We start from the raw sequence: 6050 nt of genomic DNA on the forward strand, positions 1-6050 counted from the left end.
GGTCTACGATAAAAACTATTTTCACAACAGTAGTAAGTATTTTTCATGAGGTTGACATTTGCAGATGGCACAAAAGTAACGATGGGTGTATGGACCTAATGTCTGTGTCCCCGTAAAATTCATATGTTGATATCCTAACACCCAGCATGATGGTATTAGGAGTTGGAGCCATAGGGAGGTTAATTAGGTCATGGGGTAGAGCCTTCATGAATGGGATTAATGCCATTAATCCCAAAAAAGGGATCCCAGAGAGACTGCTTCTCATCTTTGTACCATGTGAGAATACAAGGAGAAGTCAATGGTCCACAACCTGAAAGAGGCTCTCACCAGAACTTGACCATACTGGCACCCTGATCTTACACTCCAGTCTCCAGAAATGTGATAATACATTTCTATTGTTTATTTTGTTATAGCAGCCTCAGCTCACTTGAGAAGTGGGTAAAACTGCTGGTATACAGCAGGAAGTGGCACATCGTGTACTAGTAGGCATTATATTCTTTACCTCTATGCACTCCCATGGTGGTGGTGGGGGGTGGATTTAACTTAAGAATGTCCTTGTCAAAGCAATAAAAATATTAATGTTATTGAATCTTGACCACTGAGTATATATCTTTATAATATGCTATGTGACAAAATGAGAAGTATATATAAAACACTCCTGCTGAAAACTGAAGTACAATTACTTCAATTGTGTGATGAACTATCAGTTGTTTAACTTTGGGATACATACTTAAGCTTATTACACCTAAGTTTGATTGTCATTTAAGTAGGGAAAAAGTAATATATTTTTAATAAAATTGTTATGAGGATTAGGTTGAAGGGATGCATATAAAGAAGCCCTTGGGACAGAATATAGTGTATCTGCCCCAAAAGTGTAAAAAGCAGTATCATGTGTTGAGTGACAATACACATCTGACAGTGTTGTAAGTACTTCACACCTATTATCTCATTTTGTAATTGTAAAAAGTTCTATAAAGTTAGGAACTGTCATCAGTTCTATTTTAAAGAGAAGGATGCTTCGGCACAGAGTGGCTTGTGGACCAGGCATTATTAATTCCCAAGCCCATTCATGGAAACTCCATGTTATACTATCTTTTAGCATTATTACCCCAAATCTTTTTTGTTTGTTTTTCAAATTCTGTGCTATTCTAGGTGAGAAAGAATATATGAACTTTTATGTCAATTAAATCTATGAGTTGATGACTCAGTTTTAGTGTTTTACAAATTTTCAAGTGGTTTATTTTGGTGAACTGAGACTTTTCCCAGTCCAGCTCCACTGGCCCCCAAATTAGTAATACTGCCACTCGGATTCAATGCATGAAATGATATCCTACGTTTCAGGTGACTTTAACCAGTTCAGTGTTATATTAAATCAGAAAGTTGAGGGGAAAAAAAGTTCCTCAGTGATTCTTACCCTAATTCCAAATTAACTTAGAAGAAACATAAATTATTCTAGTATTTTTACTTATATATACCAAATCATTGAGAAAGATATTTTGACTTTATTGAATATATTTTATGTTCAATGTTTACTTCTTTTTTTATTAATTCTTCTTTTTCTTCATAAATGTGAGGGTCTGACAGCCCCTGTTTTTCTATTCCTCTTAGAAGAACATTGCTATTTTTAAAAATTTGATTTCTCATTACCAAAAATATGTCATTGATCTAATCTTATCTACACAACCTCTTTCAAAATCATCAAATTTCTACATTACTTAATTCTATACTTCATGCCATCACCAGTTTTTCTACCCAAACTAGAAGTATCCACATACATATTTTTTCCATATATCTCTTTTATTCATTGGACCAGTTTTGACTAATTGCTATACACACTCAAAAGAAAAAAAATTACTGAGTCTTCTGAGACTCATACATTTTACTTATGTCTTTCTATAATCTTTGTCAGTGATCATAAAATATTTTTATCAACACCATGACACATAATAAATGCTCAAGAAATGTAAACTTTGACCATTAATATGACCATTTTTTTGACTAACGTTCCATCTATCACTATATAACAAATCATTCTCAGAATGAGTGGTATAATGGAAAGCTATTTTATTATGCTCAGTTTCTGTGAGTCGGGAATTTGCATAGGACATAGCAAAGACGTCTAATCTCTGCTCCATAACGTCTGGGGCCAAAACTGGGAAGACAGGAACATATGGTGATAACTGAGAGAGTTGGAGAATGGAATCATCTACAGCATTCTTCACTCCTGTCTGATACATGACCTAGGATTACTCAAAGGCAAAACTCAACAAAGTTATCTACTGCACTGATCTGTAACCTCTCTGTAGTTCTGAAGCATATTACGGCAGTGTGGGTGGGTTACAAGAATGAAATCGCAAAGGAATTGTCCAAAGGGCAAGCATTCCAAGACAGTCAGGTAGAAAATATAAGGATTTATATGACCTAAACTTAGAAGTCACATGGTGTCACTTCACCCTACACTACTGACACTAAACTATCATGGCAGTGTTTCTCAAGCACTCAGTTGGAAAGCTTATTAATACATAAATTGCTGGACCCCTCCTCCACACTCACAAGTCTGCTCAGATTCAAGGGTAGGGCATATAAACCCCAAATCTTAAAGAAAGGAGAGTCAAAGAATTTGAGACCAAGTTTGAAATTTGCCTTAAATAGCTGCTCAGTAATTATAACCACAATTAAATATTACCAATAACACCTAACATTCACGTTGGATTCCAGTGAAAAATTTGAATTCACTTAACTTCCCTATAATCCATTTTTCTATTCAGTGAAATAAGGAGAATAGGTGGCCACTTTATCTACACTGCTTCAATCTCTAAAACATTACTCTTCATGATTTAGAAGGGATATTTGATTCAAACATAGTTATCAAAATGCCAAATGCTATTCATGTAATATGCTTTCTAAAAACACAAGTCACAACTGTATTCATAATCTGCTTAATGAATATATACCCTTGTTCCTTTTCCATCAGATTTAGGGAAGCTGATTAGTCCCCTTCACTCCTCCAAAGAGTGGAATATTAAGCATATCTGTTGATCAGAATTCTCCATTCTTCTGTTTCACCTTAGCCTTTTCCCACACACACATGAAGACACACATACACACACACATATATACAAATACTATTTTACAAATTTGATAACTTCCGAAATATTTCTTGGAACAAAATATTGTTTTTTAAAAGATGATGTTATTGAATTTATGTAAGTTAAATGTCACTAAAGTCAATTTTTTTGATAGTCAACTCTTAACCACAGCTTGAAATATCTGAAATTAGCAAAAGGTAAACTTCCCTTGATACTTTATGTGCAGGTCCGATTAAAGCAAAACGCAGCCAGCATTTTTTCTCTTTTACAATAAAAGCATTAAGTAATCATAATTCTCTTAATGTTGACAATTCAAATACTGCCTGAGATGGTTCAAAATTTCCACTCACAATTAAATAACTTGTATCAAATAAGACAGTTATTTATGCCTAATAAATCATCTGCCCAGAAAACTGATTTTTCATTGCCTAATTTGGATTGATTTTTATTTTGAAGCCATATTTGGAAAAAGGTTTTAGCCTGAACAATATTTTTGCTACTTGTAAACAATAAAAAAGAAATTTAAATAATATATATTCATATTGTCATAAAACAATTAATATGTTTGCTTCGGTTTTAAGTTAATTCCTGATGATATATGTACAAACTCAGTAAGATTTTCATGCATTTGGAAGCTGAAATTCAAAGTACAACATTCAATGGCTCAGGCTCTAGGAAGATTAGAATCAATGTCCATAAAAATATTTTCAAAGAGATAAAAGTTCTTCATATAAACATTTCAAGAAAATATTTTAAATAGAATTCTTTCTCCACAGCTGCTCACGTTTTTGTTTTGTTTTGTTTTTACCAGAGAAAGTCTTACTAGAATGTTTTAAAGGCAGCCACACATAAAAGTCAAAAAGTATTATTCTCTGAAGTGAAAAAGAACCAAGAACCCTGTAAAATTAGTGCTAACATTAATCATGTATGTAATATTAAATCTGCATGGATTATTACAACATTGATGAATTTGCTAGATATGTGGCCATTTGCCTGATCACTTGCATACTTAGAAATTAGAAAATATGCATTAAAATTGCTATTTGGGGGGAGACTATTACTAACATATTTATATTATTATATTTGTCTTATTTTCCTCTGCTGTTGTTCAGATTTGTTTTCTCTATTTTCTATTTTCATTAGTTTATTACAGCAGTAGTTATGAAACATTCACTTGGAGGGCCTGTTAACATACAGATTACTGGGCCCAACCTCCGGAGTTTTCGATTCGGTATGAATGGGGTGGAGCCTGAGAATTTGTATTTCTAACATATTTTAAGGTGATGGATGATGCAGGTCTGGGACCAAACACTGAGAAGAGGTGCATTATGGTATGCTTTTTATTTATTGATTTGGTGATCTCAGATATTCTTTTTTTTTTTTTTTTTTTTTGTGGTACGCGGCCCTCTCACTGTTGTGGCCTCTCCCATTGCGGAGCACAGGCTCCAAACGTGCAGGCTCAGCGGCCATGGCTCACTGGATCAGCCGCTCCGCGGCACCTGGGATCCTCCCAGACCGGGGCACAAACCTGTGTCCCCTGCATCAGCAGGCGGACTCTCAACCACTGCGCCACCAGGGAAGCCCATTCTTAATTCTTTGAGTTGATATCTTTTGGCAGTTTTGCAAATTAGTTGCAATTACATTATCAAATATTTCTTCTGCTCCATTCTCTTACCTCTACTTCTGGGATTCTAATTATAAGTGTGGTGGAATTTTCCCCTGTGTTCTATGTCTCCTGTGGTCTCCTTCTTCTTCTATTCTTTTTTTTTTCTTTGCATTTTTTAGCTTGCATATTTTTTATTGATCTGTCTTCCATTTCATCATCTTGTGATCTGCTGGGTCAGATCTTTCCTTTAACTAATATTTTGAGTTTATAATTTTCAATGTTATTATTTTCTTGGTTAAAAAAAAACTTCCACTTCATTTTAAAATTCTAGTTATGTGCTGAAATTCTCCATATCTTCAATTTTATCTTTATTTTCTCTAATTTTAAACATGTTAACTATAGGTAGTTCAAAGTCCTTTTAAGCTAATTTTAATACCTGCTTCACATGTAGTTTGTGACTATTGTGTGTGTGTGTGTGTGTGTGTGTGTGTGTGTTTTGTTTTCAGTCATATCTTTTAGTGTGCCTCCACCGAAACACAGAATAGAATAGAGTAACACTTCTATGGCAATCCTACCAAATACGCATAATCTGAAAATAATCATTAGAAAACATCAGACTAAAGCATGTGGTGGGGTGTTCTACATATTAAATGACCTCTTATTCATGTTAAAGTAATGAAACTGTTTCTGATTAATGAGATAAAGAAACATAACTAAAAGCAATGAATTACTTATATAAATTTGAATCACTGTCACAAACTCTTAGTAACACATGCTGAGTTTCGATAGTGATGTCATTCAATTTACAAACCCTTAAGAAATTTTTGACAGAGTTACCTCTTCAGAAAATATAGGATATATAGACATTTTGTCTTTATGTGTTTTCTGGTTTTTCTCGGTTGTTTCCATTATATATTTCTCTTACTTCACGTTTATTCCAAAGTATTTTATGGTTTTTGCTGTTTTTATAGATGGAATTCTGTTTCCATTACAATTTCTAATTGTATTCTACTGTGCGTATGAAAGTTTTGGATTCACTTTTTTAGCTTCAAAATGGTCACACTTACTTTTTCTTTGTTCTTTTGTAAAGCCAAGTTCACAGAGAAACAAACAAGTAAAATCATTAATCCCTTTTTTAGAACTCAGTCTTTAAACTCAAGTAAGTAATTGTTATCATACATTTTACAGTGTGGCACTCAAGAAACACTGCAATATGTCTAAATTCATAAAGACCACATAGTTTGCATGAAGCTTAAGTAATTTTCATGTGTATAAATTAGAAGACATCATTGAGAGTAGAATATTAGTGGTAGAAAATTTACTCCTAAAATGTTTTTCTTTATTTTTACATCTGC

Source organism: Grampus griseus, assembly GCF_964374135.1.
Source record: "Grampus griseus genome assembly, chromosome: 7".
NCBI lineage: Eukaryota > Metazoa > Chordata > Mammalia > Artiodactyla > Delphinidae > Grampus > Grampus griseus.